This window comes from Phalacrocorax aristotelis, chromosome 7 (genome assembly GCF_949628215.1).
Source record: "Phalacrocorax aristotelis chromosome 7, bGulAri2.1, whole genome shotgun sequence".
NCBI classification, from domain to species: Eukaryota; Metazoa; Chordata; class Aves; order Suliformes; family Phalacrocoracidae; genus Phalacrocorax; species Phalacrocorax aristotelis.
Window position 1 is genome coordinate 19,770,839 of NC_134282.1, and position 18,832 is coordinate 19,789,670.

Below are 18,832 nucleotides of genomic sequence, written 5' to 3' on the forward strand. Positions count from 1 at the left end.
CTACTGGGTATCTTTGCAGGTATGGCAGAGAGATCATCTGGACCTGGGAAGGGAGAGGTGAAACTGCAGGTATCAGAACAAGAGATGGGGAAGGCTGCATTAAGTAATCTTTCTTTGCTCTCCATGTCTTTCATGGGTTGTTGTTTACACTTTTAATCTCAGAAGTGGCAAAGGGACTGCACGTGCTTCCCCTCCCCCCCCGCCTCCCTGAGCAGCCTTCCACCCCAAAGGCAAAAACTATCTGGATAACTTTTGTTTTATCCATTCTGGAATTTTGTGTTTTTCCAGACTGCAAGACAAGGACTCCAAATGTTGGCCATTCACCTCCTAATGGGTAAAATGATTGTTGCGGCTTTGCTGCAAGCTAGCTAACTCCTCTCTTCTTCCCTGCTCCCCTCTCCGCCCTCCAGCCACCCCCAAGTTGCTCAGGCATTACATTCTGAAGTATTTTTAACGTCTTTCAAGTGTATTTATTTCTCCTAACATTAAAGATACTGGCTGAAATAATCACATTGTTTTCCAAATGTAATTAAAAAACATTTCTCTCGCACCCACAGCATTCCTCTGCACTCTCCCATCCCATTGCCTTCCCTGTCATATATTCTTGGCTGTTCCCTAACAGCTGACCCTGCCCTAGCCTTCCTAGCTCTCTTCTCTCATCCTGTTAAAAAGTGCAGCAATTTCAACGCAGCCCCACATGCTTCCCTGCCCAAACGCTTCCCTCTGCTTCAGAGAATTGGGTAGTGGTGCGTGTGCCTAGCCTAGCCTGTGACTCTTTGGTGCTTGGGTCCTCTGATAAGTGGACTGTTGTACTGTAGCTGGAAGGCCACATTGCTGCAGCAGCCAAATCATGCTGGGAAACACCAGCCTATGACATGGAGAAAGTGAGGGGAGAGCGGTGTTGCTGTAAGGCAAAGTTTTCTTCCTGCTTACGGTTTTGCATGCGTAGATGAGCAGATATTGTGGATATGCTGTGGATCCTGCTTTTGGGATTTCTGTGAGAAGAGAAGGCTCCTAGCATGAGGAGGGGTTTTGAAGATGAACCGCTGATAGCTTGTGTTCTGAGTATATAGTAAAAAAAATATTCCAAAAAGGAAACCATTAGATGTTGGCTCCGGAGAAACAGGAAAGGCTGTAGTAGGATAGTAGCATGCATCCAGGTATGTGGCTTTGATCTCTGGAGCTTCAAAGCAAAGCTATTATTCCCCTCATTTCCATTTTGCTGATGAGTCTGAGAACTAGGGAAAGCGAGTGCTAATAACACCAAATAGAGTGTGTAGTGTGAGCAAGTGGTAACTTGGCTCACTCGCCGCTTTACTGACGCCTGTTTTACCCAGTGCATGGGTGGTTTGGGGTTTTTTGGTGATGTAAGGAAATGGAATACAGTAAAATGGGGATACAGTACAATGACATCTATACGGTTGTCATGCCTTTTTTCTGGGTCCAGTTAAAGCAGAGCCCTGCTGAGGAGAAGAGCTAAACATTTGTTTGGGTCTCATGAGGATACACATGATGGTAAACAGAAAATTACCCATACTCGGATTTTTTTGTTGGGACACTGCTTGCTTTTTAATTTTATTTCTTTAATAGTTCTCAATAGCTGGTTTTGTTTCCTCAAGTTAAAAACTTACGGTGGAAGGACTGAAACACAGCAAATGCCAAAACGAGATGTGTACAATTAAAATAAGATTTTTTTAGGGGAAGTTGTTTCCAGAACTGAAAGAACAGACATTTTTGTAGTTTTGGGTCAGCACCAAGGTAAATACCAGTAAGTTATGAAAGTTTTCCATGCTTTATGGGTGTTACTGTAGACAAAACAGTGTGTTTCTTACTGTATGCACACACCGGTTTTTCCCCATACCTAATTATTTGCCAAAATTGAACCTGTGTCTCCACATACTTGCATATTTGCAGTTCTCTTGTTTAACAAGACCACAAGCTTATAATTAATGTTTGAGGGTTTCGGCTTTTTTGGGGGTTTGGTTTTGTGTTGGGTTTTTTTTTTTTTGTAATTTAGACAGTAGATCGGTTCCTTTAATCTAGCTACATTAAATTGTAGCACTGATAATTTCCCCGCCTCCACCTTCATTTTAATGACAAGTTTCTTGGGGCTTTTTTGATTTCCTGGATTAAAAATTGGAAATGTCTTATTTATAAACCAATTCAGTCGATTATGAAGTACTATCTGGACTTCTTTAGCTCATAGGTTTCATATTTAGTCAATGTTTAAACTGGTTTCTGAATGTGGTTTAAATTTGAAAATGAAACAGGACATTGCAGGGCAAGGATGATGCTCATTTTTAACTAGCAACTGTGGAGAGAGATGTTTCCTTAGATAACACTTGTAAATGGAGATTTACAACTCTTAAATAAAATGCGGCAAGCAGCTGTGGAGTAGGAATGTTACTTGACCAATATCTTCAGTAGGTTGCGTTGTTTCAGGAGTGCTTTATAATACATGAAATTTTGATAGTCATTGGGACTGTACAGTTTTCATAACTTCATAAATACATAAATGCAAGCACTGAAAGTAAAATGTACTTGAATATTCTTTTGAACAAGTTGCAGTAACTGTATAATAGCTTGCTTGTGAAGAAAGTGGGGTGGGTTTTTTGCAGTTTATTGAAGATCCGAAAGTGGATCTGTTTTGAACTGATTATCGTGCAAATAAAGTCACTAGTGAACATAAACTTTGAAAAAAAAATCATGGTGTCAAGTGATACAGAAGAGAAATAGATATTATTTTCCAAAACTAATTTGAGACTAGATTTAATTGCTGTGCCAAGTCTCATTGAAAACTAATTATTACGTTTCATTGACAGAGTTATGAAACACAGTACTCTTAAGGGATAGGAGGGAAAAGGGGGGAAATGCTGTTGATGGGACCCTTGCTGTGGCTAAAAGAGAGACTATGGGATGCTGACAGAAGCTAATGGGGAGTTAGAGGTACAGGCTGGGGCATAGTCAGAGAAACTGGTATGGGAGGGAGATGGAACTGAGACATAGAAATTACTTAGGGGACACAGGAGCTGTGATATGATGACATGGGTGGAGGGAATTGCAGGGCGTTCATGATCTGAAGGCAGTTGGGATGGTGGTACGTGAAAGTGTGAGGATGAGTACAGAGCAGTGCAGAGAGCCTGGATATGTACAGAGAGCTTATTCTAGAGGTGCTCATTTTGCATGGTACTACAGTTTTCTGAAGTTATTTTTACTTCTGTATTTTTCTTTTGATCTTTATTACTGGGATAGATACTGTTTAGAAAGCACGTGTGTTCCTTATTTGTGATCAGATTTATTTTTTTTATTAATATTACTTGGATATTCTGCTGACCTTAACAGGATGATGTGCATGGTAAGGTAAGCAGAATTTGACTCCAGCTCTTCTTTCCTGAATTGTTTTTCTTCTAGCATCCCTGTCACAACCATAGCTGTAAAAGGTAGGAATTTGAGTTAAGTACAATATAAGTAAGAATGCCTGAATTTTAACATTACGAAACCTTGTTTTTATAAAAAACATATAATGAAAGGAGAACTATATTCACACAGGTTTTTTTAACTGCAGTATTTTGTTCTTTACACTCTACTACTTGGACAGTTACACATTTGATTAAAAATGAGGTTCATTAGTTTCATAATTTGACTTATGGTTAGTAAGTATAGATTCCCATAAAATAGTTTAAAGATTATCTTGTATAAGAAAATCTGAAATGGCAAAATTATTGTGGCTTGTTACAGCAGATCTTGTGTTTTTCATTTTGTTGTAAGAGCTGCAACACAAATATATTTACATTAACAAATGCATCTGAATTCCCTATTTGTCAGAATGCTAAAAGCTGGCTTTTGGTCATGTGTACGTAATCTTGTGTGTTAGAGGATCTATTAATAAAAGTGAATAGCATTATTCTATTTTTACATCATTCTGGGTTTTTGATAAACTATAATCGTGATGATTATTAGTCTGAATACATGAGACAGAGGTAGTAAAGGAGAGGTGGCAGTAACTTAAAAGATTTCCAAGTTTAACAGCTTTACTCTCTGCTTACAGAAATGATGGGAAATACAACAAAAGCCAAGGTGTGAACAGATAAAGGAGATTTAAATAAGCCTGGCACTCTTAACTAACTAAAAGATGTCTTGATATATATCTCTCTGATCATGTTTGACATATCTAGGTCATGTTCTCTGAAGACTATTATTAGAGATTTAACCTTGGGTAATTGCAAAGTGTATTTTCTTCAGAGTAGTTTTTGATCAGGTAGGTGAGACAGTGAAAGTTTGTGTGTGTTCAACTGCTTGTAATAATTTGGGAGTCTAGTTAAAAGAACTGGTGTCAGCCCCTGAGCTGTAAGGTGAAATGTACCATTTTCGTGGCGTATCACAGAGGATTTGCCTGTGTACATTTTGTCAAGTGTTGTAAAATTCCTTTTTTTTTGAAATCAGAGGATGTGGAAGAAATGACCTGTTAAATTTTCAAATAAGATACGCCTCAGGAAGAATGGAGTCACGTTGTACACTTTACAGCTAGTAGAGCTGTGGAAGTTTTCGTGCACGTTTGAATTGTCTGATGATACATGTTATAAAACGCAGGAAGGTAGTAGCCTGAGAGAATCCACAACCTTAATTTACTGTGTTTCTTCTTCCCTACCCAGCCCTCAGCTCCCTGCCGCCCCAGTCTGTGTAGGTTGGGTATTTGTAACCCACTAGGGCACCTAGGCATTGGCCAAGCTTTCTTTGAAATACAGAATCTGTGTGAATAGAAAAAAATATGAATTATCTGTAAGCCTTGGTTCTGGTCCAGTTTCAGCTGTCTGGATTTCAGTGTGGTGCACAAATATTTGTTAAGACATAACTATGGGGCAGTAACTCTATAAGCTGGCTTTGCCAGTCAATAAAGTACATAACTAGCCTGTGAACAGGAGCTTTCCTTCAGTGGAACCAGTTCCCTGAGGGAGTAAAAAGCTCAAACATGTGGAGTGGGGGAGACTAAGCCAGTGGTTGCATGGGTTCCTTCTGCCCTTACTTCACTGAATTGTAGACTTTAAAAAATCCCAAACCCAACTGAAAGCTGCTCTTCATTCTCCTTGCAAGATCCTGGATGTCTTTACCTCACTAGTAACATCTACGTCTAAGCGCTGTGCCCAGAGTTGTGGAGAAGACATGTGTCTTGGTTGAAAGAATCAAAGAACCCCAGGAAGTGTCGGGTGGATGCAGAAGACTCAGTTCGTTGCTCCTCTTATGGCATCTCTCAGCTGGGGTCTTGCTGTTTATCAGTTTTTTAAGTGACCGTAGAGGAGTGGAAGGGAGGTGGGAAGCTTGAAAGGCTGTGGCTGAAGCTGTGATTTGCTTGTTTCAGTTCTGACTTGAGCTTCCCGTGCCCTGTGCTGCGTACGAGAGATGCAAAAAGACATCTAGACTGACAGCTGATGTGTATCGGTGAGGGAACCTTTTAGATTAAAACAGCGGATGGTAATTAATCTTCACCATACCTGGCCCTCATTTTGAAGAAAAGATTGCTGTGTTAGAAAACAAAATTTTAATCCCTAGAGAACAGGGAACAAGCAACAGGGGAGACATCTTGGCTTCACAGACCAGTTCAGAAGGCCTCTGTATGCACTGCACACCAGGCGAGTGCTGGTGCCCGAGCCTAAGTAACATTCAGTTATTTTGCTGAAATACCTTGAAAATTACTAGAGTGAGGAGACTATGGTCTTCCAGTAACTTCTCAGTGGAGTTTGGTGATTTCTATGTATGTGATTGACAAGGTGTTTGGGAGTCAGCGTCAACAGGGATGAATGTGGTATGCAAGAGCCTTCATACTGGTATTAAAAAAAGGGGAGGGAAAAAAAAGTCTTCTCTTTCCGAGAGAAGATACAGGTGCAACAGAATGTCTTTTGCTGTGCCTGCGCCTCCCATGACATAGGGCTGGTAACATCTGCTGCCTTCCCTGGCAAGATACAGTGTGCTTTTTCATGGCACCCATGAAATGATACCCAGAGAAATAAAGTTTGGGCACTTCTGCAGAAATGATGGCTGTTGGTCCATTTCTGAGTCTTGCAGGCACTGTAGGTAAATGATGGAGAAAGATAGGATTAATTTTCATTTCCTCAGAAAAGTTTGTGCTGTAATAATTACTGATTTCTCTCCTGTAACTCCTGATCACAAATTCTGAATTACCTGTTACATCAAAATAGCAAAATGTAGCATTTATGGAATAGAATGTTCTGGAATAACAAGGAAATAAACAAGTTGTTTAGTCAGTTGAGGCTAAGACAACATTCTCTTGCTTTTTTTTTTTTTTCTTTCTACTGTGGTATATATCCATGAGGATTTTCCTTTCATAGTACCGTTGTATTTCATGGAAGTGACCAACAGCAGGTATCCCAGCTGCCACAGTCCTTGAAAGAGGTAGGGCAGCTTGGCTTGCCCAGAGGATTTGAAATGACTCGTAGATGTCAGTAAGGTAATGCATTACTTGTTTTGTTTGGAACAAAGATCCGTACGGTGGCTGCAGGAAGGGAAAAATGAGCAGTTCTCGCCTTTTTGCAGTGATCCAAACTGAACCATTTTCATCTGGTGAAAATGAAAGCAACTAATTGAAATCCTTAGGAGGACGACAATATACGTTGGACAGGTAGGCTTTGTTAAAAGCGAAAAAATTGCTTCTTTTTCACATGCAACGTTTACCCTATTTCTCTTTTTTACTTCTCTGCTTGCAAAGCACAGGCACGGTATACCATCCCTTCATGCTTTGCCGTGTTATGGTATTTTTAGCACTTGATCCACTTTTAAATTTCTGTATTGCAGAACAAAGCTGTGGGTTTTTTGGTTGTGGGGTTTTTTTGTTGTTGTTTTTTTTTTAACTGGTGGCAACTAAACTGCAGAATAACAAATATTTGTTGCCCTTGGAAAACAAAGGGAAGTGCACAAGTACTAAATGGTTAATTGCTTGATATGTAAAATGAAATACAGGTAAGGAAACCCTAGCATTTCTAAAGCTTAGGTGTACTGAATACGATTACAAACAAAGGGAACTTGCTGTCTACTGTGTGTCGTTCAGGAATCTCAAAAAGCAGGCTGGCTGGCACATCTAGGGTGTGGTCCTGCAAGATGTTTGGGCAGATTTAAGCAGCTTGCTTGGCTGAAAAGGGTGGCCTCACCTCAGCTACCTTTACTCTCATCTGTGCTCCCACTGTTTCTCTCTGCTGGTTCCATACAAGTAAATGGCAACTACAGTTAGGCTGACATATTATTTACTAACTGTTTATATTTCCTCATTTTGCACATAATGGCATTCAGATTTCTGAGGAACAGCAAAATAAAATGTATAAAGAGGAATTTAGTTTGTTTAGGAAGCTGTAGGTTGAAAACGGTAAATATTTTTCTCATTAAAAGTTAATATTTGTTCTAGTGTCAGTATTTTGGAAATAATCTTGTATTTTGTTGACTTTATCATCATCTGGTGAACATGATGCAGAATGTTCTTGAATTCCTTGGATATCTTGATATGGGTGGATAGCCATGTGTGATTTACATCTATCTTACCAGTTTGAGATGAAAACAGAGGCAGATGAAACTAAATAGAAGAGCAGTGATGGAAACCAAACAGCTCCAAATCATCTCTCTTCCTTTTACAACTGTTGTGCGCACTCCTTCCTCCCACGGCTGCTTCTTGGGAGCAGAAGTTAAAGAACTGGTATCTGCTAGCATCAGTGTGCTGTGTATGAATATTGTAGTTTAAACATGTTAATGGTGAAATGTTATTCTTACTTGGATTAACGTAGCTGATCAATTTATATGCAAGATACTCTTGAATACTTTAAACAGTTTAAGGGTTCTTAAAAATGAAACAAAACTCTCAAATACATTTAATTCTTTTCTGTATGAAACTTCTTTCCCTAGCAAACTGATACAAGGGAAAAGCCCTTCTGAAGGTGTGCAGGCATGTAGCTAGGGCATGTTTTTTCAAGCCTTTGAACTAGGTTAGGAATGTGTCTCAAGATGGAAGAATGAATAGTTACTTGGTGCTTTTAGCCTCCGGGCTTGAAACTCGCAAGAGGAATGTTATTGTGTCTTCAAAGCCTGTTTCACACAAGCCTTTGTTGAGCAGGAACTTGGAGAGTCTTTGTATTACCATGCACAAAACAAAAACAGCCAGCCACCCAATTTGATCTAATTGGGTGGTGGTGGTGAGATGCTTCCTCAGTAGGAAGGCTCTGGAAAATGGGGCGCATATTTTTAATTAGGAAATACCCTTTAGAGCAAAGGGATTACCTACACAGACATTTACCAGCTTGATAAAACTCTAATGATACTGATGCAATTCCCCATATGCACATCCTCTCTTTTCCCCTTTTCTCTATGTAGTGCTTTCCCAGGAAGAGAGCAAATATTTACATTTCTTCTAAATTCTGTTTTGACCCTGAGGTGGTGGTAGCACATCCCTGGAGAAGGCAAGCTGAGGTTGAGAAAGTGGGGTGGTTCAGGTTGAAGTAATTTTTCCAATGCTTTCTCAAAAATAAATCTGTATTCAGGACTAAATGTGCTGTAATACACTAATATTACCTAAATTAAGACAAACCTTTCAATCAACATAACTACCAAGTGTTTAGAGGAAATAAAACCATTGCTCTAGTGAACATGATTGGTGAAGTATCCAGAATCGGGGTTTGAAGTGATAAAAACTAATTTTTGAGAACAGCAGTTGCTTCAGTAGATATCCAGATAAATCTATTTTCGTTTTGGTGTATGACTAGCCTAATTACATGAGTAGTTTATTCAAAGTTGAGTAAGATCGACTGAGGCTGAAAAGACAGGAAAATTGATTTCCTTTCTCCAGTTTTTAGTTTTAAAAAAAGTAATGAACTCCACTAAATCTCGGAAATTTGAAGCCTGTAGTAGCCAAGCCTACTCAATTTCACCTACTAAATAAAGAGGAGGCTTAAAAAAACAAAAGGAATTGTCTCTAAATGCAAGGTTTATTTTGTTAAGCAACTTCCTTATGTGTTCAGGATATTTTGTTACTTTTTTGGTTAGCTGGTAACTAAATACAGAGCATACTATTGCACAGTTTCATCCTGATTTTCATTCAAACAGTGATTGAAAAGTCATAAATATAAAATTTAACCAAGTAGTAAATAGTGACCGGTATTGGTCATTAATTTCATGTGAAGAATCTGCAGAAATGCACAGTAACAGTTTTGTCTAACTAGGGACTATACCAAATGCTAAATTAAAAGGTTATATTGCAGATCAGCATGATTTAGTGGTTATCACTCTTTGAGAATGAGAATGACGATTAAGAACATAAAAAGATAAGTTTCCTCATTTGCTAATCTAAATTTGATTATTTTAATGACTTTAATTTGAATTAATTCACCGTGAAGCCAAGTGTCAGTATATACATGATAATTAAATATATTTGAACTGGTGTGATCGTGCAGAAATAAAATGTAGGCATGGAAAAGACCTGGTTACAGGACATCATTTGATACAGAGGAGGAGGAGCAGACAATACGTGAAATTGTAGGAGGTTGGGAGGGAGAGAGGAGAGGACAAAACCACAAGTAAAGAGAAATATGGTGGTTAAATGTATTGAAGGATGAGTGACAGGCAGGCTGTGTAAATTGGCTGGCCAGTTAGTTGGTCTTCTGTAAGAGGTTAGAGAAGGCAAAGGTGTGTAGGAAGGGGTAGAGGGGCTGGGCAAGCAGATGGAGAAATTGGAATAATGCTGGGAAGCTCAGATTTAAGTTGATGTAATTGGGCTTTAATGGCTTGAATGATTCATGATCTCTTAGCTTGATAGGCTGTTAAAAAATTTTAAACATAGGTATGAAAGAAGTGACTTACACTGATAACATTGTGGAATTGCAATAGTGGAAAGCGTTGATGTGCCACAAATTGTTAGAGGAAAAGAATTGTATAAGATGTTGGTAACATTTGTGTAAACATACTTTGGAGGAAGGTTGAATGATATTCCTTCTGCATGAGTGTGCTATGAAGTATTCCTCGTCTTGGCAGGGAAGGGGAGGATGTAAATTGTTGTACCTACTTAAGTCTATGGGACCAGCGCAGCATGCCTCATTATAGAAAATGTCCCTTTAACTTTTTTCTTTCTTTTTCTTCTGTAAGCTGTTACTACACTATTCTGTTTGAATTAATAGCAAGTCGCCATTAATTTTAATTAACTATAGTAATGAGTTAGTTCTAAAGTGCTACAAAATGATCTGTAATTCAATGTGTAATTTACCTCCTACCTTGGGTATTTCATCTTTCCCAAAAATTCTTCTCATGGCGATCGGTGAGCCGTTTGATCTGTCTTGATTCAAGCTTGTTTACTTCTATGTTTGTTAGAGTAGCTCATCGGCTTTTATTCCTTTATCAAATAACTCCTGTGATGTTAATTGTGCTTTATGGATTTGGGTCACATTTCAGCATTTGCATTTAGGTTGAAGGAATGGGTAAAGGCAAGAGACTATTAGCAGGAGTTCTATATGCTTAGAATAAACAGGATTGCAGAACACTTAATGATAGCCTTAGCATTATAGGACTCCTATTGTTTCTAGACCTTTGCAACCTGTTTGGTTTTTAACTGATACACTCTTATAGTAGCTTCTTACTGATCTTCACTGTAACTTTTTGAAGGTTTTTGTTTTGATTTTGTGAAGTCAGGAGTGATACAAATCACTATCTGGAACCCGCTATCACATCTCTGGATGTGAGGACTATATCCTATAGTCATCCTTACAACTACCGTTGTTACAACTTTCCCTGTTCTGAGTCTTTAGGCTTGGTTCATCCAGGCAAGAAGGCTCATTTAAGGCCAGAAAGAGCTGTGGTAAGTATGGGCAATCATTCCACTTTAGAACCAGAATGCAGGGTGCAGTTTTGCCACCAGCTTAGAGTAATTGAAGGCCACCGTGCTGTTGCTGTCTCCTTGAACACATATTCCTTTGGAGAGTTCTTTTGGCATCTCCTGTGGTCACTCACAGGTGATAGTGCAGGGGAGCACTTGGAAATGTATTTAGGAGGGAATGCCAGACCATTTCTCTAGGCAGTGGCTTGCTCTTAGTTTGGTTAAAACCAACTGTGAAACCTCTTCTGCAGTAGCCTTTCAGACAGCATTTAAACTTCTTTTTCCCCTCTATTCTGGACTTGGGTTATTTAAAAGTTCAAGTAGAACACAGTATGTGATTAGTGCCTTATACTCTCCTTGAAACCACAGTTGTCTTGGCCTACACTATTGCTGCTTCTAGCCTGCATTTTCCTTTTGCCAACTGCAAAAACCGTTTGAAATTGCCTGCCTGCACAGTTGCTGTGAAACTGTGACTAGTGAGGTATGATCCTGACCAGCTGTGAGTTGTCCAGAACCAGGTGTACCATCAGTCCCTCAGCCCCAGAAGCCTTCGCAGGTGTGCTGGGTTAGAATCAGAGCGGTTTTAATGAAATGGGTTTGCTTCTTTACTGGCCCTGGAGGTACTACTTTTAAGTGTGAATGCAGTATAGGTGTATTTATACTGTTGAAAAAAACCCACTTCTCCATTATGGCTTGTTTCAGTTCAGGTAAAAAATAGTAAGCTGTATTAAGAAAAGGCATCTTTTACTGGCAAACCTGCACCTGCTGCTTTAGTATTTATACTATTTAGCTGTCTATGTTAGTCATCTTCTCAAAGAAACCTTTACCACCGAAACCAAAATCCACACTGACAAATTAGCCTTTCTAGTTTAGATAAGGTTATATGTATGTATGTGGAAAACATCTTCAGGTAAAAATGAAGGAGATACGTAATGGCTTCAGACAGCTGTCTTTCAGACCTTCTGATATAGTTACTTAGGATGTCATATGAGAAACAGGCACGGTTCCCACCTTTCTGCCCCCGATTCTCATCAAATTTAGTGATTATATGAGGATTCAATAAGTAACTGACTCTGATAGAAGGGAACATCAGCCTCCCTGAAACATTTCCTACTGATCTTGTAGCAATTCGGATGAGTCTGGGGAAGAAAATTTTTGTTCTTCTATTAAAAAAATCTTTTGCATGTTGTCCTCTGTGGTGTGATACGAAACTGAATGCGTTTTGTCCTGCAGATGTGTGATTCGGGGTGGGGGGAAGGAAAAAACCCAACTTGCTGTTAACTATTTGTTGGACTTCTAACATTATGATCTATGTTAGGAAGTAACCTCTTAAAGACAGCTCTGCCGTTCTGCTGCTGTGTGCAGTGTTTCCAGATGTATGTGAGTATAGCTGGAGGATGAAAATGCTCCAAGAACTATTACAGTCATCTGTAGCTTAGCATTTTTTTTTTTGCCTCAGTTTTCTGTAGCTTTCTGTTTTAAACTGTATTTATTAAGAAGTGTTATTACATTCTGTTTGTTTTTTCAAACTACCGTGTCACTTATTTGGCAGGAGGGGGAGAAGGTTAAAGTTCCTCCTTACCTCCTCCTCCCCCTCTCTCCAGTGAAATTTTTGATTGTTCTGTTTAATGAGTCATTTTCTCTACAGCTGAAGTTAATTTAGTGGCTCATCCAAACAATGAGTATTTTCTGAGCAAGGAAGTGAGGGAATGTTAGTTCTTTTCCCCTGATCCCACCCACCCCCCCTTTTTTTCTTTTTCAATGTAAAGGTGTGTCTTGGGTGTTTCAAAAAAAAAACATGGAAGAGAACACAGATGTAGGTTTCTTTCTTCTTTGAAAAAAGAACCTTACATTTCTGTTGCATGAGCTTGACTTACTGTGTTCAGGTTATGTTCCTCCTTTTCATAGACTCACGGAAATCCACCAAACCAGATGGGTGAGTAGTTTCCTCCACCTTAAGTAGCTCTGGCAGAGGAAATATTTGGCATCTTCTAGTGGATGTGTTTGTCTGTCAATGACAGGATTCCCTCAAGTTCATTCTGCTTCAGCAACTAAAGGTCACACAACACACTCTTTTCAGTTGCCATCTGGCAGTTTATTATTAGCAATGGTATGGAAACCAGAAATAAGAAAATCTGGACCAAAACATTTGACATATTGTTTCTGATGTTCAGTGCAAGCTCAGTTCACCTGTGCTGTGTGGCGACATCTCCTTTACAAGAGCCATCCAGCCCAGCCATTTAGCATTTGAAGCAGCTACACCTTCTGCTCGAGACACATCTCCCCAGGGTTTCTTCCTTGCATCGCCTTTGGATCCGTTTGCAGTTTGAATTGCAGTGCCTTAGAAAAATAGGCTTAGTTTTGATTTCTCTGTACCACAGTTAAATTTTTAAGCCAGGTAGTCCTTTGTACCATTATGCTGAAGGCAGCAGGAAGAGGTGACTCTGCTAACAGAGGTTGGAGGTATTTTATCATTTAAGATTTGGTGACAAAATGTCCACTGACTTCAATGGAGCAGAGTTTTCTCAGTAGTATAGACAGAGTAGAGGGAAGTAGGTAGAATTTGCAGTGCTGTAGTGCTGCTCTGTGTTCAGAAATGCTCTTTTCCAAGGGTTCTTTATCAGTATTTAAAAGCTGATAGTGAACGCTATTGAACTGTTATTTTCTCCAGTTCTTTCTTTCCTGAGGAAGTGTATGCGTGCATTAGAGTGAGAGTTGTGTGCTTTGTGCTGTTTAAGCCAATCTGCCCAAGAACATTGTTTTCCAGAGTTAAAGGGTAATCAAAGATTTGAAATGAAAATCACTTGTGAAATATTTCTGATGTGTATGTCATAGATTTGTAAAATCTGTTTGATACTTCTGTTGGTTGAACATAGGGTGTTTTGATTTGGCTGAATAATACCAAGTTATTGTGTGTCAGTGTCCTCACACACAAGGCTTTGATTAAGCAACAAAAAAATGCTACAGTATTAAAGACTGGCCTATGTGCAAACTTGCACAGAGAAACAAAAAGTGTGAATTAAGAAAGTTATCATTTTAATACAAGTGTTTTAATACCATGCATAATAATGACTCGTCTGGGCAAACAAAAATGATGGCATAAAGTGAAACATTCATTTAGACCTTTGGGGAAGACACAGAAACATTTCATCACAGATCAGGGTGGGTTGTTGGGGTTTTTTTGTTTGGTTGTTTTTTTTTAACAACTGAGTTTAATTTTAATCAGGGTAAGTTCAGTGACTTCATTTACTTGCGTGGACTGCAGGTATGATCAGCTATTCAGGGTTCAGTCATCAACTCATATTCCCTCTGACTAAACCAGATTCCCCCCCGCCCCGCAGAAGCCCTTTATGGTTTTGATCACAGCGTATGCCATTATATTCCTGTGTTGAATCAGGCTGCTGAGCTGAACATGCTGTCTGATTTGGACCTCTTTCCCAGGAAGAAGGAAGGGTTACTGGAGTAGGTGCAGTTACAGACCTGTCTCTGAACAGCCTCTGGACAAGGGAGAGTTTGTGCCCTATCAGTTCAGAGCATGGATGGGACTTGTACCTGTGCGAGGCTTTGGGCATGCTTGTACACCATCTTTTCACTGCTACTTTTTAGGCTGTCATTTCAAAGTATTCTTACACCTGCTCCCATGCTGCCACCTCCTTCATCTGAGTACAAGCATTCCTGTAGCTGTGCAGGCAGCTACATCAGGGACCTCATCCAGGTTAAAAGTAACCTGGCTTGGGGAGGGGAGAAATCAATTTTTAATTCAGGTCCTATTTATCATGCTGCTACGCAGTCCCTTGTGCCTGGGCAAAGGAGGGGATGCTGTGTGTAGTGGGGCTACGTAAAGTAGGTGGGAACACTTAAAGCAACACCAGCACAGGCTTGTAATGGCTTCAAGTAGACATGAAACTGTGATTATCTTCTCCTTACGATGTTTTAATTAATTTTTCAGAGTGTCTTTCATAACTGTGACGGTAACTGTGCCTTGAGGTATTATACTGATGGTGTGAAGCAGAAGAGGCTTGGTCTTTTCCTGCTTTAGGATCATAGGAGCTTTCTAAGTCTAATGGCTGGAAGTGAGCCTTACGCACAAAGGTTCTTTTGTTTTATTTTTGTATAAACCCATTTGATGTTAAGCAGCCAAATCTCATCCTTTATGGTTAGTCTAGTGCATTTTTTAGAAGCTCCTGGGCTTCCTGTTTAACTTTCAGCCCCTGCTCTGTAAGGGTATGCATCTCCTTACATGGTCCTGTCTCATCCCTGCTAGGTCAGGGATACCGAAATGGCACTGGGCACCTCTGCTTAGGAACCTGAATTTCTGCTTAGCAGTATTAATTACTCTAGTGATTTTTCTGTCTTTCAGCTATGGAGAGTTTTGTGGATTGACGGTTGTTTTTTTTAAAGAGGAATTCCAGTTATTAATAGAAATGGGAGTGATTGTGCTGAATTATGTAGTGAGATAGGGGGTCTGTTGATTTGGTTTGTTTTCTCTTGAATAGCTATCCTGAAAGGATATCTGTCTTCTCTCTCTGTGCTTGCGGAAGCATACAATCCCTTGCTCCTTGGGAAATGTGTCACGCTAAACTCTGTGTAACAGACAGCTAGTAGAACAAATACAATGTTTGAGGCTTAGTCTGTAAGCCTGTCATTATCAACAACAGATGAACTGGTAGTTTACCTTGCCCAACGTATGACTTTGATACGCAGGGAATAGATCAGTAACTTACTTTGCTGTTAATCACTAGAAGGGGGCATGCTTTTTTGTGCCACAAGGCAGATTCTAGGTTTTATTTCTCAGATCTACAAGCAAATGTTTTGATTTGGACTTTTTACCACCTTACTGCTTAAGAGTTGGGATCAGATGTGTGCTTGTTTTTGTAACAAGGATTAAATGACTAAAACTCAAGACATTCTTTCAAAGAAGGAGAAATAAAGATTTTTCCTCATGTTTCAGTGCTGGAAAGATAGAGGAAGGGAATAGTAGTGAACTCCAAAGAAAAGCCTGCTGGATCCTTTCAGGAAATGCCAAATAAAGAGCAGGTCCCAAAGACCAAAATTAGTTAATGAAGTTTTTACTTAAAAAAGAGAAACCTAGAAATTCACATGTGGGATACCTGATGGATGACCTCTGCAGCGGGCTCGGTGGGCTGATTTTGGAAGCAATAACCACATCATCTAAGGCCTCTGGCCATGAAGGAATTAATAGAAGCCATGCCACTGTAACCCATTGCTCATCTTCTGACCATCCAAATGCTAATCTGGTGCATCATAATAGTGAGGATGTATTTCTAAAGCTTTAGGTGATGGTCACTTTAAAGAGAAGTGGGGGAATTGAAAACACCCAAGCCCAACTCCAAGCATTCTCTCTTTTAATGTTGTATGTCCTGCACTAGTCTGCTAAGCATAGTTAAAGGTAAGAAGCCTTGCTGTTCAGATGGGTGTAGGAAGGATGTTGAATAGTTAAGCAATTGCAGCTGTATGTTCATTAATTAATGAGAAATAGCTCTGGCTGTGGCCTTTGGTAAGTCATATATGCGGCTTATGATGTGTTGAGAAATATTATGCTGTTATTTCCCTGTGCTCTGATGTATCGTGTCTCTTTTTTCTTTCCCTGTAGGTCTGCTGGGGCAGGGACTGTTATTTTATTTTGTTTGTTCAGCGGCAGGTAAAGTGAGGCCTTCAACTGTGGCTGAGGCTTCTGTATGTGGTTGCAGTGCAAACAATAGGAATAATCATTGTCACTGGTTATCACTTCAGCTCCTGTGCAGCACTGGCTGGGCCTTGTCCAAATACGTAACAGTCTGCCGCCGCCGAGGTTCAAAGTGTTCATAAATCCCAAATCAACGCGCCTCACCTTGTTCACAAAACTCGAGTTGTCAAGCTTTCTCCCCCTCCTCCATCTTGGCAGATGTTTCTGCCAAAACTTGTCCAAAAGTGCTGGCACTGGGTTTTTTTTCAAGCCTGCAACATAAAGGTTGTAACCAGGAATATGATGCGTATACCAGCTTCCTTTCCTCTGTATTTAACTGAATTACACATGTGATCGCTTTCATTGCCCTGTAATCTGTCTTGCTGTCTTTACTTGCTGATTGGTATTTAAGAATAACAGCAATCTTCTTAAAAAGCACATCTTTCATTATTTAATAAGAATTGGATCCTTTTTAACATCAAGTGATATTTTGTTAAAAAGCAACTGACAGATAATCTGTCTTTTTTTTTTTTTCCCCTCCCCACAATCGTTACGCGGCTTGTGGAGTATGCTCCATATATCTTGTGGGAGCTACACGTGCTGCAGCTTCTCAGTGCAGCAGAGCTGAGACAGATGTGGTCAATCCCCCCAAAACAACCTGGAACTGTAGCATTTTGAAGAGGGAGGAAAGCTTCTAACTCTTTAATTTTATTATCCCAGTCATCTAAATTTAAATCTTTGGTGATTTCAGGGATGGTGAAACCAGGCAGCTTGGGAGGTTCCTCTTTTGGGGCACCTGGGAGAAAGCACAAGCCAGACAACTGGTACAGACAAGCAAAAGGCATTGAAACGCACAGCGCGATCACTTGAGCCCTGCAGGAGGGAGAGCTATATTTAACAGATACAAGTGCTAATAATGAGACTTCAAAGAAAGCACACCCTTTCCTTCCACAGCTGTGCTCAGCCGCGCAAAAGAGGCAGGGTAGTTTTCCAGTGGAAGTTTGCTTCGTGTCTTTGCCTTGGGGAAGAAGTTCAGAGTGCTCTGAAATTAGCTTAGGATTTCAGAAAGGGAAAAGGGAAAGAAGATACAAGGGTAATTATGAATTTTGATACCAAACCCATCATTCTGAAACTGAAGATTTTTTTATTCCATATTGTATTTCAGGGGATTAAAAGGTTTTGGGCATTTTTCCTCCCCTCTGTTTCTTGCTGAAAGTTGTTTGTGTAGCTTTATTGAAGCACAAATAGAAGTTAGGCTGTCTTTTTGGACAAAATATTCACAGTCTTTCTATAACCGAAGACCCTTCCATGATGTAGGGTATAGCTGTGATTGGGTTTATTTTTGAGTGGTTTTTGCCCTCACCTATGAAGCTATAAACTGTAAAGGGAACTTGATATGCTTGTACTGTATTTGCAATTTAGATTGTAGAGTGTTTTGGAGTGCACATGTTTGGCTGCCAATGAAACCACTGGCTGTGAGTCAGAAGGCATCAAACGTTGTTTTCAAAAGTGTCCTTAAGGATGAGGTCACGTAAACGATGGAAAAATATTTCATAGTGTTCTGAGAAGCGGTAGACGTGTATTTCGTATCTTGTGAGTAGGTGACCTGGGGGCTGGAGGGTACATGTCCGCTTTCCTAGCCTATATCAGCCTGATAGATTCCTTCTTAGTTCCTTTAAAATGGTTTGTTATGCATGTGTAGGGGAATTTAAGGCTGGGAATTAATGGAGTCTGTTTTCTGTGCAGCTTTCCTTTTTCTTTCACTTCAGCTGTATTCCCATTTCTTGCCTTTCTAAGTTTAATTTAAAAATATTTCTGATTCAACCTTTTAACTTTTTTTTTTGTTGTGGTATAGAAATAATCAAATATTTACTTTTAGATATATTTTGTTGTTGTGGTGTTAGACACCTTTAAATGCCTCAAGTCAAGAAGTGTAGTGTTACATACACCATAGGAAACACAGGAAGGCTGTTAAATGAGGTTTATTTGCTGCCCAGCTTTGCTTTTCCTTCATGGCTATGTTTAACGAAGGACTAAGGTGGCTTGCTGAGAAAAAAAAACACCTCTTTTTGGTGCTACCTACTCTGCTGGTTTGGATCGTAAGCTGGAAACGTGTCACTTACAAGCGTCAAATGTGAAGAAAATACCTTGTGGACTGTGAGTGCCAGGACTGTTTTGTTCCAGTCCCTCTCCCAAAGCTGCAGTATGTGAACACAGTAAATGGGGCAAAGTTCAGTCCCTCGCCCTGAGCTTGCTGGTGCTCGCTGCGTCTGCTTCCTCCCGCCAAATGC

General features: G+C 39.8%; 1 protein-coding gene across 3 annotated transcripts in view; it reads left to right on the forward strand.

Moving 5' to 3' along the window:
* The window catches only part of IRS1 (insulin receptor substrate 1), a 53,899-nt gene that overhangs the window by 7,122 nt on the left and 27,945 nt on the right, over positions 1–18,832 (forward strand). Inside the window, exon 2 of one of the 3 annotated variants that reach the window (XR_012661541.1) lies at positions 1,699–1,768. The exons of 1 other annotated variant lie outside the window; for it this stretch is intronic. The gene's annotated coding sequence lies outside the window, so the exon portion shown is untranslated. The remainder of the gene's footprint in view (positions 1–1,698; positions 1,769–18,832) is intronic. One more of the 3 variants, XR_012661540.1, reaches the window with a different exon arrangement.